The sequence below is a fragment of the Hyla sarda genome, chromosome 7 (genome assembly GCF_029499605.1).
Source record: "Hyla sarda isolate aHylSar1 chromosome 7, aHylSar1.hap1, whole genome shotgun sequence".
NCBI classification, from domain to species: Eukaryota; Metazoa; Chordata; class Amphibia; order Anura; family Hylidae; genus Hyla; species Hyla sarda.
The window spans coordinates 84,716,380-84,739,896 of NC_079195.1; the positions used below are offsets into that span (position 1 = coordinate 84,716,380).

A 23,517-nucleotide genomic window follows, 5' to 3' on the forward strand; every position below is an offset into this window, starting at 1 on the left:
ACAGCTGGTGATCTTGTTGGGCGATCTGACGAGCTTGCTGGGCGACCAGCGTAGGGAGGTCAGAGACAACTGGCAGGGGAACCTCAGCGGGATCCATGGCCGGATCTACTGTCACGATGCCGGCTGGCAGGTAGTGGATCCTCTGTGCCAGAGAGGGATGGCGAGGACCGCGCTAGTGGACCGGTTCTAAGCCACTACAGGTTTTCACCAGAGCCCGCCGCAAAGCGGGATGGTCTTGCTGCGGCGGTAGTGACCAGGTCGTATCCACTAGCAACGGCTCACCTCTCTGACTGCTGAAGATAGGCGAGGTACAAGGGAGTAGGCAGAAGCAAAGTCGGACGTAGCAGAAGGTCGGGGGCAGGCGGCAAGGTTCGTAGTCAGGGGAGATAGCAGAAGTTCTGGTACACAGGCTTTAAACACACAAAACGCTTTCACTAGGCACAAGGGCAACAAGATCCGGCAAGGGAGTGCAAGGGAGGAGACCAGATATAGCCAGGGAGCAGGTGGGAGCCAATTAAGCTAATTGGGCCAGGCACCAATCATTGGTGCACTGGCCCTTTAAGTCTCAGGGAGCTGGCGCGCGCGCGCCCTAGAGAGCGGAGCCGCGCGCGCCAGCACATGACAGCAGGGGACGGGAACGGGTAAGTGACCTGGGATGCGATTCGCGAGCGGGCGCGTCCCGCTGTGCGAATCGCATCCCCAACGGCCATGACAGAGCAGCGCTCCCGGTCAGCGGGACTGACCGGGGAGCTGCAGGGAGAAAGACGCCGTGAGCGCTCCGGGGAGGAGCGGGGGCCCGGAGCGCTAGGCGTAACAATTTTATCTTATCTTAGGTGAAAAAGATTGTTACAGACTCCAAAATCTGAAAAAAAGTTCCAGTTTTGTGATTGTTTGAGGCAGTGTTTTTCCAATAATAAATAGGGGTGCCAGAGTGCAGCACGTACTCGGTCCCCCTTCTCTTGAATTTGTTCTTGTAAGTATGGCCACCTTACATCACATCCCCCTGGCCTTTCAATGATCATGCCTTCTTCATCTATCATAGCCAATGCAGGGCAATTATCCCAAAATGTTTTAGAAATCTTTTGTGCACAGTAATGTTTACTTTTGACAATAATAAAGTAAGGAAAACCAATACACAAATTAAATTGTATTATGCCAATGGGTTTCTATATATTCAGAATAAATCTCTGAATCATCAACCCTTCTCCAGACTATATAACCTGTAGTATTACTCTCCAGAAATGCATCCTGGCCGCTTTTGAACTCTTTTATTGTGTTCACCATGACAGTAAAGAACCCCCATCTGTGCTGTTGTTGAGACCTCCTTTCCTCCAGACGTAGAGGATGCCCCCTTGTTATAGATACAGTCCTGAGTACAAATTGATCATGGGAGCGACATCTGTACTGTCCTCTAATATATTCATACATAGTTATTAGGTCCCCTCTAAGCCGTATTTTTTCTAAATTAAATAACCCCAATTCTGATAATCTTTCTGGGTACTGTAGTCCTCCCATTCCCTTTATTACTCTGGTTGCTCATCTTTGAAGCCTCTTCAGCTCCACTAGGGAGAAGTGCGCCTGTACGCTTCTCGCCCCAGCTAGCCACTCGATCCAGTTTGGTTCCATAGACTTACAATAAAGCCCTTCTCCTGCTGCAAGTCAGTCAAGTGGCAAGCCGAGTGAAGCTCTCAGCCGTACTTTTTCTATCTAGCGATCACACTGAGTGACTAAAACTTGTTAACCCCTTAACGACGCAGGACGTAAATGAACGTCCTGGTAAGCTTGTATTTAACGCACCAGGACATACATTTACGCCCTATGCATAACCGCGAGCATCGGAGCGATGCTCGCGTCATGCGCGGCAGATCCCGGCTGCTGATAGCAGCAAAGTACCCGCCTGTAATGGCGGACATCCGCCATTAACCCCTCAGATGCCGTGATCAATACAGATCACGGCATCTGCAGCATCACGGTACTTTGATCCGATCATCCAGCATGGCAGCCAGAGGTCCCCTCACCTGCCTCCGCTGCCTTCCACGGGCCTTCTGTTCTGGTCTGCGATCGAGCAGACCAGAGCAGAAGATGACCGATAATACTGATCAGTGCTATGTCCTATGCATAGCACTGAACAGTATTAGCAATCGAATGATTGCTATAAATAGTCCCCTATGGGGACCATTAAAGTGTAAAAATCAAAGTAAAAAAAGTAAAAAATTAAAGTAAAAAAAATGTGAAAAACCCCCCAATAAAAACGTAAATTGTCCCATTTTCCCTATTTCACCCCCAAAAAATATATATATATTTTATATACATATTTGGTATCGCCACATGCGCAAAATGTTAATGATACTGTACGGTGAACAGCGTGAACGTAAAAAAAAAGTCCAAAATAGCTGCTTTTTTATATCATTTTATTAAAAAAATTTATAAAAATGTATTAAAAGCAAATAAGGTATCAATAAAAAGTACTGATCACAGCGCAAAAAATTAGCCCTCATACAGTTGCTTATACGGAAAAATGAAAAAGTTATAGGTCTTCAAAATAGGGGGATTTTAAACGTACTAATTTGGTTAAACAGTTTGCGATTTTTTTAAGCGCAACAGTAATAGAAAAGTATGTAATCATGGGTACCATTTTAATCGTATTTACCCAAAGAATAAAGAACACATGTCATTATTACCGTAAATTGTATGCCATGAAAACGAAACCTTCCAAAATTAGCAAAATTGCGGTTTTCTTTTTAATTTCCCCACACGAATAGTATTTTTTTGGTTGCGCCATACATTTTATGGTAAAGTAGTGATGCCATTACAACGGACAACTGGTCGCGCAAGAAACAAGCCCGCGTACTAGTCTGTGGATGAAAATATAAAAGAGTTATGATTTTTTGAAGGCGAGGAGGAAAAAATGAAAATGTAAAAATAAAATTGTCTGAATCCTTAAGGCCCAAATGGGCTGAGTCCTTAAGGGGATAGAACATTTTTTAACTCCTTAAGGACCCGGGGTTTTTCTGTTTTTGCATTTTCATTTTTTCCTCCTTACTTTTAAAAAATCATAACTCTTTCAATTTTGCACCTAAAAATCCATATCATGGCTTATTTTTTGCGCCACCAATTCTACTTTGTAATGATGTCAGTCATTTTACCCAAAAATCTACGGCAAAATGGAAAAAAACTATCATTGTGAGACAAAATTGAAAAAAAACCCGCCATTTTGTAAATTTTGGGGCTTCCATTTCTACAGAGTACATTTTTTGGTAAAAATTACACCTTCTCTTTATTCTGTAAATCCATATGATTAAAATGATACCCTACTTATGTAGGTTTGATTTTTTCGTACTTCTGGAAAAAATCATAACTACATGCAGGAAAATTTATAGGTTTAAAATTGTCATCTTCTGACCCCTATAACTTTTTTATTTTTCCGCGTATGGGATGGTATGAGGGCTCATTTTTTGCGCCGTGATCTGAAGTTTTTAGCAATACCATTTTTGTATTGATTGGACTTTTTGATCACTTTTTACTCATTTTTTTATGCTATAAAAAGTGACCAAAAATACACTATTTTGGACTTTGGATTTGTTTTGCGCATACACCATTGACCGCGCGGTTTAATTAATGATATATTTTTATAATTCGGACATTTCCACAGGCGGCGATACCACATATGTTTATTTTTATTTATAGAACGGGAGCGGACTTAGGACGTACCGGTACGTCATGGGTCCTTAAGGGGTTAAATGACAGTAATGCCTTATTTCACTGTAACTAAAAATTCATCGGTCCTTTTCCATGTCAGTTTTACCCAGTGTTTTTTTTTATTCTATTCACCTTACATTACCTGTAATAAACCTAATTTATCATCCTTTGTCCAAGGATAGATAGGCTAGGTTCACACTGTGGAATTTCCAAATGTGATTGTGCTTAAAAATTGTGGTACAGCAGAATCCTATCGCTGTTAATGGGATTCTGCTGCACAGAATTTCAGCAGCACAAAGATATAGACATGTTTTTAGTTTTTGTGGTGTATTTTTGCATATGTCTTGGCCATATGTTTGGCTTTGTGTTAGGAGCACTTCCCGTCATGTATGCTGTGTAAGGATTTCTCCCTGGGGATAGCTCTAGGATCGTCCTTGACACCACAACAGGACACGTTTCCACTTCAATCAACCATCATACAACAGTACTTTATGCAAGTCCGGCCCCTTGCCAGCTCTATTAGACAGGTTGCAGGATAAATAAAAACATTAAACAGGAACAAACAAAACCCTACACAATCCAGCGTGCCCTGACTATCAACTGGTGGGCTTTTCCCGGCAAGTTAAACGTATGCCTCCTGAAACCTTCTACTCACTGTTCACACACAGCATTTACAACGTCTTGCTGTGTGTCTCGTCCACACTTGGGACCACTCACTGCTCAGGCTGTGTGTTCCTCACCAGGACCCCTGCCTCCCCCCTCCAGCCTCCTTGCTGTCTTCTGGGGAGAGCATCAAACTATTCTGTCTGATTTCCTTTTAAACACACTTCCCCTTTCTGCTACCTCATTAATTAGGCCACAGGTGGAGGTTTCTCCAGGGTTAGCTAGGGAAATACACCCTTCCCTTGTCACAGTGTCACAGCTGAATGTGGAAAAAAAATTACAACTGGACAGAGCCTAATCTGTATTATCTTTGCGAGCATATGTGTTTTCAGTCTAACATGCTTATTTAGAAATCGAGCATGTGATACAATTTTGTATGAATATAGTATGATCAAAAATATTGTATGTCTTTGGGTCAGTACCAGACATTTATATACAGTAATGCACATTACAATCTCTAGGAATAATAAGTGATAATGTGCAACATGTAATGCTCCTTTCACACTGCTGTTAGTGTCTGGTAGTGTGACGGCCGTTAGAAGATAGCGGGAGAAAAATTTGTGCTTGCGACTCTCGTTGAGCTCCGTTAAACTAACAGCCGTTAAAGGCAGGAAAAAAATTAAAAGAGAACCTTAACAGCTGTTTGTGGCGGTGCCCAGCGACAGTGTGAAAGTAGCCTAAGAGATCAATAAACAAAATAGGTGGCATTCCAACATGTTGGCACAAATAAAACATCAAGCATGATGGTTCCTTCTAATTTTTTACATGATCCATCATGATCAGTATTTTTATCCATCAAGGTCGGAGGATGACAGATTAATAAAATTAATGTGAACAGATACAAGAATATCTAGATCTCCAAAGAGTGTTCCTGCAGTTCCACGTTCGAGAATATAGAACTCCATAAATTCAGTCCTTTGAATTACTGTCAGAATGTACATGCTTCCTGCTGGCAAAACCTTACAATGCATCTCCACCTTTTATCATCTTGTCTTTTATGTATAAAACTCTTCACAGAGCTCCATGTTCTCTATAGCCTCAACTACTATATATATATATATATATATATATATATATATATATATATATATATATTTTATATATATATATATATATATATATATATATTAACAAATTAACACATAAGCAATAGTTCTAACCCTAATTAGATTAAAAATAAACTAGGGTGAAGGTAGGGATGGCAGATGAGGAGGGGAGAGGAAAGGTTAGGAGGGAAAGAGGACTGGTGAGAAGCGAAAGAGGACAGGTGAGAAGAGAGAGAGGACAGATGAGGAGGGGAGACGATAGGTGAGAAGGGAGAGAGGACAGGTGAGGAGGGGAGAGGACAGGTGAGAAGTGAAAGAGAAAGAGGACAGGTGAGAAGGGAAAGGGGATAGATTAGAAGGGGAGAAGAGAGGTGAGAGAGAGGACAGATGAGGAGGAGAGAGGACAGATGAGGAGGGGAGAGGACGGGTGAGAAGGGAGAGAGGACAGATGAGGAGGGGAGAGGACAGATGAGAAGGGGAAGAGAACAGGTGAGGAGAGAGGACAGGTCAGAAGAGAGGACAGGTGAGAAGGGAAAGAGAACAGGTGAAAAGAGAGAACAGGTGAGAAGAGAGAACAGGTGAAAAGAGAGGACAGGTAAAAAGAGAGGACAGGTGAGAAGGGAAAGGGGATAGATTAGAAGGGGGAGAAGATAGGTGAGAAGGGAAAGAGAACAAGTAAGGAGGGAGAAGACAGGTGAGAAGGGAAAGAGAACAAGTAAGGAGGGAGAAGACAGGTGAGAAGGGAAAGAGAACAGATGAGAAGGGGGAAGAAGACATGTGAGAAGGGAAAGAGGATAGGTGAGAAGAGAGGACAGGTGAGAAGGGGGGAGAAGACAGGTGAGAAGAGAGGACAGGTGAGAAGGGAAAGAGGACAGGTGAGAAGGGGAGAAGAAAGATGAGAAGAGAGGACAGGTGAGAAGAGGGGTGAAGACAGGTGAGAAGAGAGGACAGGTGAGAAAGGGGGAGAAGACAGGTGAGAAGAGAGAACAGGTGAAAAGAGAGGACAGGTAAAAAGAGAGGACAGGTGAGAAGGGAAAGGGGATAGATTAGAAGGGGGAGAAGATAGGTGAGAAGGGAAAGAGAACAAGTAAGGAGGGAGAAGACAGGTGAGAAGGGAAAGAGAACAGATGAGAAGGGGGAAGAAGACATGTGAGAAGGGAAAGAGGACAGGTGAGAAGAGAGGACAGGTGAGAAGGGGGGAGAAGACAGGTGAGAAGAGAGGACAGGTGAGAAGGGAAAGAGGACAGGTGAGAAGGGGGAGAAGAACGATGAGAAGAGAGGACAGGTGAGAAGAGGGGTGAAGACAGGTGAGAAGAGAGGACAGGTGAGAAAGGGGGAGAAGACAGGTGAGAAGAGAGAACAGGTGAGAAGCGAGAGAAAACAAGTGAGGAGGGAGAAGACAAGTGAGAAGGGAAAGAGAACAGATGAGAAGGTGGAGAAGACAGGTGAGAAGGAAAAAAGGACAGGTGAGAAGAGAGGACAGGTGAGAAGGGAAAGGGGACAGATTAGAAGGAGGGAGAAGACAGGTGAGAAGGGAAAGAGAACAGATGAGGAGAGAAGACCGGTGAGAAGAGATGACAGGTGAGAAGGGAAAAAGGACAGGTGAGAAGAGATGACAGGTGAGAAGGGGGAAGAAGACAGATGAGAAGAGGGGCGAAGACAGGTGAGAAGAGAGGACAGGTGAGATGGGAAAGAGGACATGTTAGAAGGGGGAAGAAGACAGATGAGAAGGGAAAGAGAACAAGTGAGAAGGAGGGAGAAGACAAGTGAGAAGGGAAAGAGAACAGATGAGAAGGGGGAGAAGACAGGTGAGAAGGGAAAAAAAGGACAGAAGAGAAGAGAGGACAAGTGAGAAGGGAGGAAATGACTGATGAGAAAGGAAAGAGTACAGGTAAGAAGGAGAGAAGACAGATGATAAGGGATAGGGGACAGGTGAGGTGGGGGAGAACACAGGTGGGAAGTGAAGGGGACAGGTGATAAGGAAGAGAACTAACAAGAAGGAGTAAAGGACATGTGAGAAAGGTAAAGGAAAGGTGAAGAGGGGGAGAGGACAGGTGTGAAGGGAAATGGACAGGTGAGAAGGGTGTGAAGGGGGAAAGGACAGCTAAGGAAGGGACGAAGATAGGTAAGGAGGGAAGGAGGACAGGTGGGAAGGGAGAGAGAACAAATGAATAAGGGGAGAGGGCAGGTTAAAAGTGGAGAATGGGCCAGTGCTGCTATTAGTGGCGGATGGTAGGTAAAGGTGAAAACATTTAATTGGGCTGAAGGTTGGGAATACTGCTGTGTTGTACTGTTAGTTTGTTGCTAGTGGAGAAGTATTTATTACTGCACTATGGTGTTGGTCTGTTGCTGGTATAGAGGTTATTATTGTTGCACTGTGATGTTGTTTTGGTGCTGTTCAGAGCTGTGCTGTACTGTGGTGTTGGTTTAGTACTGCTAGGGGATTTTATGTGCACTGCATAGTGGTATTTGGCATTACAAGGTAGTATGTGTTTGTTAGTGAGGCCCCAGCATCAACAGGGATTGGCTGATGAGGCCCGCGTAGAGTTGTGACAATCGTCTCACTCTAAGGTCTACTCATAAACAAACCATGAGCCCCAAAAATGGGATGTCTAACAGATTTTTGGAACAGTGGTCCGTGAAAATTAAAAAAAAAATGTCATTTGCACAGCCCACTGTTACAAAGATCTGTCAAATGCCTGTGGGGTGTAAATGTTCACTGCACCCCTTATTAAATTCTGTGAGGGGTATAGTTTCCAAAATGGGGTCACATGTGGGGGGTCTACTGTTCTGGCACCATGGGGGGCTTTGTAAACACACATGGCCTCCCACTTCTATTCCAACCAAATTCTCTCACCAAAAGCCAAATGGGGCTCCTCCTCTTCTAAGCATTGTAGTTCGCCCGAAGAGCACTTTACATCCACATATGGGGTATTTCCATACTCAGAAGAAATGGGTTTACAAATTTTGTGAGACTTTTTCTCCAATTACCCCTTGTGAAAATGAAAAATTTGGGGTAACACCAGCATTTTAGTGAAAAAAATCTAATTTTTCATTTTCATGTCCAACTTTAGCAGAAATTTGTCAAGCACCTGTGGGGTGTGAAGGCTCACTGTACCCCTTGTTACGTTCCTTGAGGGGTGTAGTTTCCAAAATAATATGTCATGTGTTTTTTTGCTGTTCTGGCACCATAGGGGCTTCCTAAATGCGACATGCCCCCCAAAAACCATTTCAGCAAAATTTGCTTTCCAAAAGCCAAATGTGACTTCTTCTCTTCTGAGCATTGTAGTGCGCCAGCAGAGCACTTGACGTCCACACATGGGGTATTTCCATACTCAGAAGAGATGGGGTTACAAATTTTGGGGGGCATTTTCTCCTATAACTCCTTGTAAAAATTCTAACATTTGGGGGAAAACCAGCATTTTAGTGAAAAAATAAATAAATTCATTTACCCATCCGACTTTAACGAAAAGTCGTGAAACACCTGTGGAGTGTTAAGGCTCAGCAGACCCCTTGTTACGTTCCTTGGGTGTGTAGTTTCCAAAATAGTATGCCATGTGGGGGGGGGTTTCGGCTGTTTTGGCACGATAGGGGCTTCCTAAATGTGACATACCCCCCAAAAACCATTTCAGGAAAACTCACTCTCCAAAATCCCATTGTTGCTCCTTCCCTTCTGAGCATTGTAGTGCACCTACTGAGCACTTGACACATATGAGGTATTTCCTTACTCGAGAGAAGTTGGGTTACAAATTTTGGGGGGCTTTTTCTCCTTTTATCCCTTTTACTGGGTCTACAAGAACATGCGAGTGTAAAAAATGAAGATTTGGAATTTTCTCCTTTACCTTGCTGCTATTCCTGTTAAACACCTAAAGGGTTAACACACTTTCTGAATGTCATTTTGAATACTTTGTGGGGTGCAGTTTTTATAATGGGGTCATTTATGGGGTATATCTAATAAGAAGACCCCTCAAATCCACTTCAAAACTGAACTGGTCACTGAAAATTCTGATTTTGAAAATTTTGTGGAAAATTTCTGCTGAACTTTGAAGCCCTCTGATGTCTTCCAAAAGTTAAAACATGTCAACTTCATGATGCGACTATAAACTAGACATATTGTATATGAGAATCAATATATAATTTATTTGCAATATCCATTTTCCTTACAAGCAGAGCATTTAAAATTTAGAAAAATGCTAAATTTTCAAAATGATGAAAATTTACCACTGTGTTAAAGTAGAATATGTCACAAAAAACTATCTCGGAATCAGAAAAATCGGTAAAAGTATCCCAGAGTTATTAATGCATAAAGTGACAGTGGTCAGAATTGCAAAAAAGGGCTGAGTCCTTAAGGTGAAAAAGGGCTTAGTCCTTAAGGGGTTAAGGACCGCGGACATAGGGGTACGCCCTGACGCCTTGGTACTTAGGGACCAAGGACGGTGGACCAGACCGGGATGCCTGCTGAAATCATTCAGCAGGCATCCCGTGACAACGCGATTCCGGTCATACGGGTCCTACGGGACCTGATGACCTGGAATTAGAAGGTGATCAGCGGTGTACTATACAACTCCAATCACCTCCAGTTGCTGGGGAGCGGTGGCGATCCAGTCACCCCCCCCCCCCCCCCCCAGGAGCGCTGCTATTGATCGGATGATCGTCCGACCAATAGCAGCTGGCAGAGGAGGGGTTAATGTCCCCTTCTCTCAGCTCTGCTCACCCACCGAGCTCAGTCAGCGTGCAGACCCCCACTCTGTCAAGATCTTCACCCCCCCAGGGCAGAAGAAGTGGCATCCTGTCACCTGTAGTCAGGGGGAGTTTTTTTGTTAGGGAAAGGTAGGAGTAATAAAATAAAAGTAAAAAAAGAATGGTCCTCAAGGGTCTGCCGCAGATTTTGCAGCATGGCCTAGGCCCTATTAGGGTTTCAGGGCACTGCGATTTGCCATCCTTCTTTTTTTTATTATTATAACGGTGTGTGATTTGTGATCACACACCGTTATATATAGTATACACAAAGCACATACACTACACACTTCTCCTCCCCCCCCCCACACACACACACAAGCCCCGTCCTGAAGCCCGATTGTATTCTGTACTTAAATCAGTATATGGGGAGAGTTGATCTCTCCGATCAAGTCTTCACGCCATACATGGCCATGTGGAAGACCCAGGTATGGTACAAAAAAGTTGCGGTCTACTTGGTACAGATTGCCATGTACAACTCTTTTGTACTGTCCCAGCACGCTGGCAACACAGGGATATTCCTCCATCCTCCAGTTCCAAAAAGAAGTCCTAAGGGCCCTAATCTTTGGCGACTGGGAAAGAGCAGGCCGGAGTTCCCAAGGAACTAGTAATATAAGTGCCAGGATTGTCCCAGGCCAGCACTTTCCAGGTGAAGTCCCCCTGTCCAGGGAAGATCCCAGAAAAAATGCAGTGTGTCACAAGTCACAAGAGGGGGATACGGAAGGACAACACCACTCAGTGTGACACTTGCCCTGATCTTCCGGGCCTCTTCCTCAAAAACTGCTTCAGGGAGTATCACACTTCCATGGAGTACTAAATTTTCCTTTTTCATTTTAGTTTCCCATAATTTGACCCAATGTACCAAGTCCAGCGTACATTCCAAATTTTAACCCCATAAACCACTAAATTGCCCAAAAAACTCTTTTATAAAATTTTAAAAAATCTGATAAGACCTCTGGGGGTATTTTTTTCCAAAAATGGGTCATGGGTCACTGAGTCACTATCATCGGGGACTTTTTTATGTTGCCTTATATGCACAGCGCTCTTTCTCTACCTGAGCGGGGTGCACATTTGAAGCAACAGGTTAGGGACGGCCACACACATCACATTTTCAGATTGATGATTCAGAGTATAGGGTTTGGGGTGGGCATATTTTTAGTTTTGGCTATGCTCTGGGTCATCATTCTGGGAACATAACCTATTTTGTCAATTTACGGCCCACTGTACCCCACTTTAGTTACTTAGTGTACCCCATGTAACTTGTTCCTTGAGGGAGGTCCCGCTGTTCTGGCTCCATAGAAGCTCAGTAATTCTCAAGGCCCCTGACTGCGCTCCTGCTCTTCCGAGAACCTGGTGTGCACCCGCAGAGCAGTTTTTGTGAAGATATGAGGTATGTCCTTACTCCAAAGAAATGTATTTACAAGTTTACGGTGAAATTTTCTCCTATTACCACTTGTGAAAATGAAAAATTTGGGTAACCCCAGCATTTTTGCATAAAAAATCTAATTTTTCCCTTTCACATCCCACTTTAATGAGCATTTATCAAACACCTGTGGGGTGTTAAGGCTCACTGTACCCCTTATTACGTTCCTTGAGAGGTGCAGTTTCCAAATTAGTATGCCATGTGGGATTAGTTTTTTGGTGTTCTGGCACCAAATGTGACATGCCCCCAAAAACCATTTCAGCTAAATTTGCTTTCCAAAAGCCAAATGTGACTCCTTCTCTTCTGAGCATTGTAGTGCACCCGCAGTGCACTTGACATCCACACATGGGGTATTTATATACTCAGAAGAGATGGTGTTAAAAATTTTGGGGAGCATTTTCTCCTATTACCCCTTGTAAAAAAGTTAAATTTGGGGGAAAAACTGCATTTTTGTTAATAAAAAATGTAGTTTACACGTCCAACTTTAACAAAAAGTCGTCAAACATCTGTGGGGTGTTAAGGCTCACTGTACCCCTTGCTATGTTCCTTGAGGGGTGTAGTTTCCAAAATAGTATGCCATGTGTTTTTTTTTTTCTGTTTTTTTTTTGCTGTGCTGGCACCATAGGGGCTTCCTAAATGGGACATGCCCCCCAAAAACCATTTCAGCAAAATTTGCTTTCCAAAAGCCAAATGTGGATGAAAAGAGTGGATTGTCCTGCGCAATTCAGGATCACAGGAGAAATGTATTAAGATAAAACCTAAGTACATGGACAGAGTAGAACAAGTGATGCGTTTCGGCCCACCTAATGGGCCTTAGTCCTACAAACAATACAGGTAAGCACAAGCCTTTTATGCAGGACCAGATGTGCCTGGCCCGCCCCCCTAATGAGAAAGGGGGAGGCACCAGGTGCAGCCCGTCCTCCCCGTTCGCACAGGTAAGAATGGACTGATAAATGAACAGCCATTACAAAACCTCACGAAACATGGGATTACATAGCATGTATATATATATACAATGGAACATCTTAGCCGTATATGAAAGCATACATGAGAGGTGAAATAACTTCCTCAGGAACTAACTTTAATTTTATTCAGAATTAAAAACAAATATAAAATATATGCCTCTCAAAAGCGATCAGTACCAGAGCCAATAGCCCTGTTAGCTAAATCATTCGGTGAAAACGGTATATAACAATGATATATTGTGATCATGAACCGTGATATACCTAGCGGACTTGTAAAAACATACTGAAAGAAAAACACATGAAGTATATCTGGAGGATATGTATATGAAACGATAGAAGTACTGGTATATTTTAATTAAGCTAAAATGATGAAAAACATATAGTTAGCACATCAAATGGGATTTAGGCAGAGAGAAAAAGATATAGCAGAAGGAGATTCTAGACACCTAAAGGGTAAAAAAAACTTTTTGAATGTCATTTTGAATACTTTGAGGGGTGCAGTTTTCATAATGGGGTCCGATATAAGGGATTTCCAATATAAAGACCCTCATATTCACTTCAAAATGTAACTGGTCCCTGAAAAATTCAGATTTTGAAATTTTCGTGAAAAATTGGAAAATTGCTGCTATACTTTGAAGCCCTCTGATGTCTTCAAAAGTAAAAACATGTCAACTTTATGATGCCAACATGAAGTAGACATATTGTATATGTGAATCAATATATAATTTATTTGACATGTCCCCTTTCCCTACAAGCAGAGTGCTTCAAAGTTAGAAAAATGCAACATTTTCAAATTTATCCTGAAATTTTCACATTTTTCACCAAGAAATGATGCAAGTATTAACGAAAATTTACCACTAACATAAAGTAGCATATGTCACGAAAAAACTATCTTGGAATCAAATTTATAAGTAAAAGCATCCCAGAGTTATTAATGCTTAAAGTGATAGAGGTCAGATTTGAAAAAAATGCTCCCGTCCTTAGGGTCATAAAGGGTTCCATCCCCAAGGGGTCAAGGCTAGGTTCACATTGCCATTTGCATCCGACAAGGTTAAGGGGCCAATTGGCTCTTTATTTTTTCTTGTTGAGTCAATCGGACCCTGAAACAGGTCGGATGCAAACGGCTAGTGTCAGGACCCAATGCCCCCCCTTCTCTTGTATGGGGCCCATCAGTGAACCGGTAATTTTACAGGAATGTAGCAGAGAAAACAATAGTGCTTGCACCACTTTTTCTCCGTTAAACTTGATAGAACTGCTAATGGAGCTCCACCTAATGGAGCCTTATGGCAGTATGAAGAGGCCTTGCTGAGGAGAGTAGTCTTTCAGGCCACTCTGCCATAAAGTCTAGATTGGTGGAGTGCTACACTCATAGTTGACCTTCTGGAAGTTTCTCCCATCTGCACACAGGATCTCTGGAGCTCAGGCAGAGTGACCATTGGGTTCTTGGTCACCACTCCTAGCAAGACCCTACTTCTCCGATTAGGCTGGGTTCACACCACGTTTTCTCCCATACGGGAGCGCATACGGCAGGGGGGAGCTAAAACCTCGCACTCCCGTATGTCACCGTATGCGCTCCCATATGTCATTCATTTCAATGAGCCGACCGGAGTGAAACGTTCGGTCCGGTCGGCTCATTTTTGCGCCGTATGCGCTTTTACAACCGGACCTAAAACCGTGGTTGACCACAGTTTTAGGTCCGGTTGTAAAAGCGCATACGGCGCAAAAATGAGCCGACCGGACCGAACGTTTCACTCCGGCCGGCTCATTGAAATGAATGACATACGGGAGCGCATACGAAGGCATACGGGAGTGCGAGGTTTTAGCTCCCCCCTGCCGTATGCGCTCCCGTATGGGAGAAAACGTAGTGTGAACCCAGCCTTACTTAGTTTGGTGGTGGCGGTCAGCTCTAGCAAAAGTCCAGTTTGTTCCAAACATCTTTCATTTTAGAATTATAGAGGCTACTGTGCTCTTGGATATTTTCACTGTAGCAGAAATGTTTTTGCAGCCGTTTTCTCCAAATCGGAATTTTTCAGGGACCAGTTAAGTTTTGAAGTGGATTTGAAGGGCCTTCATATTAGAAATAACCCATGAATTACCCCATTATAAAGACTATACCTCTCAAAGTATTCAAATTGACATTCAGAAAGTTTGTTAACCCTTAGGTGTTTCACTGAAATAGCAGCAAAGTGAAGGAGAAAATTCAAAATCTTCATTTTTTACACTTGCATTTTCTTGTAGACCCAGTTTTTGAATTTTTACAAGGGGTAAAAGTAGAAAAAGCCCCACAAAATGTGTAACCCCATTTCTCTTCGGTAAGGAAATACCTCATATGTGAACATAAAGAGTTTGGTGGGCGCAGTAGAGGGCTCAGAAGGGAAGGAGCGACAATGGGATTTTGGAGAGTGAGTTTTTCTGAAATGGTTTTTGGGGAGCATGTAACATTTAGGAAGCACCTATGATGTCAGAAACGCAAAAAAACTGCCCCATGGCATTCTATTTTTGAAACTACACCCCTCAAGGCACGTAACAAGGGGTCCAGTGGGCCTCAACACCCCACAGGTGTTTGATGACTTTTTGTTAAAGTCAGATGTGTAAATGAACCTTTTTTTTTTTTCACTAAAATGAATTTTCCCCCGTTAAATTTTACATTTTTTACAAGGGGTAATAGATGACTTGTAATGTGTAACCCCATTCCTTCTGAGTATGGAAATACCCTATGTGTGGACGTCAAATGCTCTGCTGGCGCAATTCAATGCTCAGAGCAGAAGGAGCGCCATTGAGCTTTGGAAATACCCTATGTGTGGACGTCAAATGCTCTGCTGGCGCACTACAATGCTCAGAGCAGGAGTGCCATTGAGCTTTTGGTGAGAGGATTTGTTTGGAATGGAAGTCGGGGGCCATGTATACTTACAAAGCCCCCCCCCCCCGTGGTGCAAGAACAGTGGACCCCCAATATGTTACCCCATTTTGGAAACTACATCCCTTACAGAATTTAATAAAAGGGGCAGTGAGCATTTACACTCCACTGGAGTTTGACAGATCTTTGGAACAGTGGGCTGTGCAAATGAAAAATTATTTTTTTTATTTTCATGAACCACTGTTCCAAAAATCTGTCAAACACCTGTGAGGTGTAAATGCTCATTGCACCCCTTAGTATATTCCGTGAGGGGTGTAATTTAAAAAATGGGGTCATATGTGGGGGGGGGGGCATTGTTTTGGCACTATGGGGGCTGTGCAAACACACATGGCCTTCAATTCTAGACAAATTTTCTCTCCAAAAGCCCAATGGCGCTCCTTCTCTTCTTTGTATTGTAGTTCGCCTTCAGAGCACTTTACATCCACATATGGGGTATATTCTTACTCAGAAGAAATGGGGTTACACATTTTGTGGGGCTTTTTTTCTATTTTCCCTTGTGAAAAGGAAAAATGTAGGGTAACACCAGCATTTTTGTTAAAAAATATATATATTTTTTCATTTTTCCATCAACTTTAAAAAAAATTGTCAAGCACCTGTGGGGTGTCAAGGCTCACTATACCCCTTGTTACGTTCTGTGAGGGGTGTAATTTCCAAAATGGGGTCACATGTGGGTATTTATTTTTTTGCGTTTAGGTCAGAACCACTGTAAAATCAGCCACCCCTGTGCAAATCACCAATTTAGGCCTAAAATGTACATAGTGCGCTCTCACTCCTGAGCCTTGTTGTGCGTCCGCAGAGCTTTTTACACCCACATATGGGGTATCTCCGTACTCCGTAGGAGAAATTACGTTACAAATTTTGGGGGTCTTTTTTTCCTTTTACCTCTTGTGAAAATGTAGGGGGCAACACCAGCATGTTAGTGTAAAAATTAATATATTTTTTACACTAACAGGCTGGTGTAGACCCAAACTTTTCCTTTTCATAAGGGGTAAAAGGAGAAAATGCCCCCCAAAATTTGTAACGCAATTTCTCCTGAGTACGGAAATACCCCATATATGGCCCTAAACTGTTTAATTGAAATGTGACAGGGCTCCAAAGTGAGAGAGCGCCATGCGCATTTGAGGTCTAAGTTAGGGATTGCATAGGGGTGGACATAGGGGTATTCTACGCAAGTAATTCTCAAACAGGGTGCCTCAAGCTGTTGATAAACTCCCAGCATGCCTGGACAGTCAGTGGGTGTCCAGAAATGCTAAGAGTTGTTGTTTTGCAACAGCTGGAGGCTCCGTTTTGGAAACACTGTTGTACGACACGTTTTTCATTTTTATTTGGGGGGGGGCAGTGTAAGGGGGTGTATATGTAGTGTTTTACCCATTATTATGTGTTAGTGTAGTGTAGTGTTTTTAGGGTACATTCACACAGGCAGGGGTTTACGGTGAGTATCCCGATAGGAGTTTGCACTGCGGCGGAAAATTTGCCACAGCTCAAACTTGAAGCAGGAAACTCACTGTAAACCCACCCGTGTATATGTACCCTGACATTCACATGGGGGGGCAAACCTCCAGCTGTTGCAAAACTACAACTCCCAGCATGTACTGACAGTCCGTGCATGCTGGGAGTTGCACTTTTGCAATAGCTGGAGGCACACAGGTTGGAAAACCTTCACTTAGGTTCTGTTACCTAACTCTGTATTTTTTAACCAGTGTGCCTCCAGCTGTTGCAAAACTACAACTCGCATCATGTACTGATCGCCGAAGGGCATGCTGGGAGATGTAGTAATGCAACAGCTGGAGGTACGCAACTATAACTCCCAGTATGGCGAGACATCCGTTTGCCGTTCATGCATGCTGGGAGTTGTAGGTTTGCAAGATTTAGAGGGCCACAGTTTAGAGACTACAGCACAGTGATCTCCAAACTGTACCCCACTAAATCTTGCAAAACTATAAATCCCAGCATGCCCAAACAGCTGTCAGGGCATGATTGGAGTTGCAGTTTTGCAACATCTGTATAGTGGTCTCCAGACTGTAGCCCTCAAGATGTTGCTAGGCAACAACTCACCAGCTTCCATAGGATCGCCACACCAGGGAGCCGCACGTCATCGTCGCCCGCCGCCGATCTCCGGCGCTGGTCACCGCCAGTTCCCCGGCTCTGCCCAGAATACAGTGGGTGGGCAGAGCAGGGAAAGGAACTTTAACCCCCTCACCCCCGATCTGCTATTGGTCGGTCGCAGGGATAGGAGGGTTTCACCCCTGCCACCTCACTCCAGATTGCTGGTCTGAATTGACCAGCAATTTGCAGCCATCGCCGACATGGGGGTTCTCAGGACTCCCCCAGGGGTTTGCACGGGGTGCCTGCTGAATAATTGTACGCCCTGTGTCCTTAAGTAATTAAGCTCTGATATACATTGTCAGCTGTAAATTCTTATATATACAGGGCTGTGTATTTCCAAATTCTGTCCAATCACCTGAATTTACCACAGGTGACTCCAAACCAGGTGTAGAAACATCTCAGAGATGATCAAGAAAAATGCCCATGCAAAGTGGTAGTTTTTTTCTCATAAATAAGTTTGAAAAAAAAAATCACTTTCACATCTCAATAAGTGCAGATTGATGTTTTTTATTGGGTCACTACATACTATAAGGTGAAAAATTTCAGTGTCTAAAGTCTTCTAGTGGATGACTTTATATGTGGAGGCAGTAATGGAAAATCAGGATTGTTCTTTCCTTATAATTTATACCACTTTAATGCAGATATAAATACTCATTATACTTTAGTATACACATAAAAAAGGAAGACTTGACTAAAAGAAAAAAAAACTAAACTAGATATGTTTTAATTCAAAGAGACATATTTAATCCCTTCAGGAGATTCTCTACTTTCTGCACAGTTCAATAGTTTATCTCCGCTACTATGCAGATGTAAGGTTGGCTTTACTTCACTGGCAGTAATCTTTCCTATCTTGTGTGCTTCAGCTGAAGCATAAATTTTGTGTTCATGTTGTAGGAAACATCTGCACTGTATTATCAAGCTGCATGTTTAACCCTTAATACAATCTGATTGGTGACTGGACTATTTAGGAACTGTTAAATCCACCAGGGGCACGATAATGCTTTGTACTTAAAGAAAACCTGTCAGATCCCGCAGACACTGGCTCCAGGACCTCAGGTAAGAACAGACTCTTTATGATGTTCCAAAGATCTAAAAAAAAATTTAACTTTAAAACATGCAAACGGTAGAGGAGAGGAGTAGACATGGCGGCTTTAGTCACACTTGCGGTGTCCTCCCCCACCCAGTCATGCTTGATTGACATCTGAGTGAAGGGAAGTCCATCATAACTAGATAACAGTCATTTGCATACTACAGGAGAGCTATTCAGAGTTGTTGTTTTTTTTTTGTTTTGTTTTTTTTTGTTCTATACAGTATTGCAAGGAACATATAAGAACAGTGTCAGAATGCCATTCTCCTGATCTGTCAACACCTAGGGTCAATGATGGGGGCACCAAGAACCTGACAGGTTCTCTTTAAGGATGTTTTTATTTTTTTATGTCAACATTTTAAAAGCCACTTATTTGCAATTTTTTTCATTAACATAGGGCTTGTTTTTTGTGTGCAATTAACTGTTTTAAAGGGGTATTCTGGCAAAAAACAACTAAGTGACTGATTGGGGGGGGGGGTCCTACCACTGGAACACCTTGTAATCTCCTTCCTGGCATCCCAGCTCTCTTAAAGAAGCTCGTGCTATATACGCACCATTTATTCTCTATGGAAGCTCCGAAGAGACCTTAGTGCTGTACATCTCCGGCGCTCCCATAAAAATGTAACAGACGGCTCGCAATCCTTTCAGAGAAACCAGGAGAATGCGTTAAGGAGAATGCAGGGGTCCCAGTGATTGGGCCCCTGCAATCAAACACTGTGGATATGGGATATGTCGTTTTTTGCCAGATTACCCCTTTAATGACATCACACTGGTGTAACACACTATTGTATAACAATTCTTATTTTTTGAGGGGGTAGAAGAGACAGCTATTCATCAACATCAATTTCCACCCATAAATATTTTTTGGTTGCATTGTAAATTTTATGGTAAAATGAAAGGTGTCATTACAAATTAAAGTTGGTCTTAAAAAAAAACAAGCCTTCATATGGGTCTGTGAATTGAATTATAGGTCTTAGGAGGTGAGGAGACGAAAACGTAAAAAAAAGGAAAATTTTCTGTGTCCTCAAGGCCTAAATGGGCTTTGGCATAGCTATAGGGGGTGCAAATGTGGCAGTTGAATCAGGGCCCTGGTGCCTAAGGGGTCCCCAAAGCAAATCTGCACCATAAGACACCAGTCATATAAATGGCACATGGTGCTCTGGTGCAGATTTTGCATCAGGGCCCAGGAGCTACAAATTACGCCTCTGCTTAAGGGGTTAATGAGTGCCCTTAAGGGGTTAATGAGGCAATTTATAAAAAAAAGAATTTCAAGAGCCATAACTCTTTTACTCTTTTGTTTTTCTTTAGACATAGCTGCTTGGTGCTATAACAGGTATGTAATAGCAATATAATTTTTGGGCAATGTATTAAAAAAATTATTGTAAAAGTCATATCAGAAAGAATCTTGTAAACGCATTATTTACACAGTGAGCCAGGTAGATACAGTACTTGCCAGGCCTACAGAATAAAATACATTTTTTGTTCAGACCAGAAAAGCATCAAAGGGGTACTCCGCTGCTCAGCATTTGGAACAAACTGGTCCGAACACTGGAGCTGGCGACGGGAGCTCGTGGTGTCATAGCCCCACCCCCTCATGACATCACGCCCTCCCCCCTCAGTGCAAGTCTATGGGAGGGGGCATGATGGCTGGCACGCCGCCTCCTATAGACTTGCTTTTAGGGGGCGGGGCTATGACGTCACAAGCTCCTGGGGCTTCGGAACAGTTTGTTCCAAACGCTGAGCAATGGAGTACCCCTTTAAGGATTACTTCGTCTTCATATTCTGTGCATGCTGAGAATGCTAGGAGGGAAGGACAAGTAGTTCCATCTAACCTGGGTGGACATAACTGGTAGTCACTATTTATAGTACATCCATGTCCAGATCCGGATTTACATGAGCCATGGGGCTATACAGTTAAAGTGTCCCCCTTTTGTTTCCTGTGAAACACCTAAAGGGTTAACAAACTTTCTGAATGTCATTTTGAATACGTTGAGGGGTGCAGTTTTCATAATGGGGTTCATTATGGGGTATTTCTAACAAAGACCCTCAAATTCACTTCAAAACTGAACTGGTCCCTGAAAAATTCAGATTTTGAAATTTACTTGAAAAATTGGAAAATTGCTGAAGCCCTCTGATGTCTTCAAAAAGTAAAAACATGTCAACTTTATGATGCAAACATAAAGTAGACATATTGTATATGTGAATCAATATATAATTTATTTGGTATGTCTATTTTCCTTACAAGCAGAGAGCTTCAAATTTATAAAAATGCTACATTTTCAAATTTTTCATGAAATTTTCACATTTTTCACCAAGAAATGATGCAAGTATCGACGGAAATTTACCACTTACATAAAGTAGAATATGTCATGAAAAAACAATCTCGGAATCAAATTCATGAGTGCAAGCATCCCAGAGTTATTAATGCTTAAAGTGACAGTGGTCAGAATTGCTGTTACGCCTAGCGCTCCGGGTCCCCGCTCCTCCCCGGAGCGCTCACGGCGTCTCTCTCCCCGCAGCGCCCCGGTCAGTCCCGCTGACCGGGAGCGCTGCACTGTCATGGCCGTCGGGGATGCGATTCGCACAGCGGGACGCGCCCGCTCGCGAATCGCATCCCAGGTCACTTACCCGTCCCGGTCCCCTGCTGTCATGTGCTGGCGCGCGCGGCTCCGCTCTCTAGGGCGCGCACACGCCAGCTCTCTGCGACTTAAAGGGCCAGCGCACCAATGATTGGTGCCTGGCCCAATTAGCTTAATTGGCTCCCACCTGCTCCTTGGCTATATCTGATCTCCTCCCTTGCACTCCCTTGCCGGATCTTGTTGCCTTGTGCCAGTGAAAGCGTTTAGTGTGTCCAAAGCCTGTGTACCTGAACTTCTGCTATCCATCCTGACTACGAACCTTGCCGCCTGCCCCCGACCTTCTGCTACGTCTGACCTTGCCTCTGCCTAGTCCTTCTGTCCCACGCCTTCTCAGCAGTCAGCGAGGTTGAGCCGTTGCTAGTGGATACGACCTGGTTGCTACTGCCGCAGCAAGACCATCCCGCTTTGCGGCGGGCTCTGGTGAAAACCAGTAGCCTCTTAGAACCGGTCCACTAGCACGGTCCACGCCAATCCCTCGCTGACACAGCGGATCCACAACCTGTAGCCGAATCGTGACAGTAGATCCGGCCATGGATCCCGCTGAGGTGCCGCTGCCAAGTCTCGCTGATCTTCCCACGGTGGTCGCTCAGCAATCGCAGCAGATTGCCCAACAAGGACAGCAGCTGTCGCAGTTGACCGCCATGTTACAGCAACTTCTGCCTCTGCTACAGCAGCAACCATCTCCTCCGCCAGCTCCTGCACCTCCTCCGCAGCGAGTGGCCGCTCCTAGCCTCCGCTTGTCCCTGCCGGACAAATTTGATGGGGACTCTAAACTCTGCCGTGGATTTTTGTCTCAGTGTTCCCTGCGTATGGAGATGTTGTCGGACTTGTTTCCTACAGAACGGTCTAAGGTGGCGTTTGTAGTAAGCCTTCTTTCAGGAAAGGCCTTGTCTTGGGCCACACCGCTCTGGGACCGCAATGATCCTGCCACAGCCTCAGTCCAGGCCTTCTTCGCTGAAGTCCGGAGTGTCTTCGAGGAGCCAGCCCGAGCTTCTTCTGCCGAGACTGCCCTGTTGAACCTGGTCCAGGGTAATTCTTCAGTGGGCGAGTACGCCATCCAATTTCGTACTCTTGCTTCCGAGTTATCATGGAATAACGAGGCTCTCTGCGCGACCTTTAAAAAAGGCCTATCCAGTCGCATCAAGGATGTGCTGGCCGCACGAGAGATTCCTGCCAACCTCCAAGAACTCATCCATTTGGCTACCCGCATTGACATGCGTTTTTCTGAGCGACACCAAGAGCTCCGCCAGGAAAAAGACTTAGATCTCTGGGCACCTCTCCCACAGCATCCTTTGCAGTCTACGCCTGGGCCTCCCGCCGAGGAGGCCATGCAAGTGGATCGGTCTCGCCTGACCCAGGAAGAGAGGAATCGCCGTAGGGAAGAAAATCTCTGTCTTTACTGTGCCAGTACCGAGCATTTCTTGGTGGATTGCCCTATCCGTCCTCCACGTCTGGGAAACGCACGCACGCACCCAGCTCACGTGGGTGTGGCGTCTCTTGGTTCCAAGTATGCTTCTCCACGTCTCACGGTGCCCGTGCGGATTTCTCCTTCAGCCAACTCCTCCCTCTCAGCCGTGGCCTGCTTGGACTCCGGTGCCTCTGGAAATTTTATTTTGGAGTCGTTTGTTAATAAATTCCGCATCCCGGTGACCCGTCTCGTCAAGCCGCTCTACATTTCCGCGGTCAATGGAGTCAGACTGGATTGCACCGTGCGTTACCGCACAGAACCCCTCCTGATGTGTATTGGACCCCACCACGAAAGGATTGAGCTCTTCGTTCTCCCCAACTGTACCTCTGAGGTCCTCCTCGTCTGCCGTGGCTCCGGCTTCATTCTCCCACCCTTGATTGGACCACCGGGGAGATCAAGAACTGGGACTCTGCCTGCCATAGGAAGTGCCTCTCCCCCCCTCCCAGTCCCGTCAGGCAAACCTCAGTGCCTCCTCATGGCCCCCGTCCTGGTGTCACACTGCCCCGTGCCAGGCTTCGCCCTCTGCCCTCCCTCCCCATTCCCACTCCTGCTGTACTGCCTGCCGTTGAGGAAACCCTCCATTCTTTCCCGGTGTCCTCATCTCAGGGGAGGCAGTTACCGGTCAAAGAAAAGGGGAGACCTAAGGGGGGGGGTACTGTTACGCCTAGCGCTCCGGGTCCCCGCTCCTCCCCGGAGCGCTCACGGCGTCTCTCTCCCCGCAGCGCCCCGGTCAGTCCCGCTGACCGGGAGCGCTGCACTGTCATGGC

The 23,517-nt window shown here is 44.5% G+C and overlaps 1 long non-coding RNA gene across 1 annotated transcript in view; it reads left to right on the top strand.

Annotated features, from left to right (window-relative positions):
• LOC130282420 (uncharacterized) overlaps positions 1 to 23,517 on the top strand; it is a 93,490-nt gene that overhangs the window by 24,040 nt on the left and 45,933 nt on the right. The window contains exon 3 of the long non-coding RNA XR_008846373.1: positions 19,952 to 19,976. This is a non-coding gene — a long non-coding RNA (uncharacterized LOC130282420). The remainder of the gene's footprint in view (positions 1 to 19,951; positions 19,977 to 23,517) is intronic.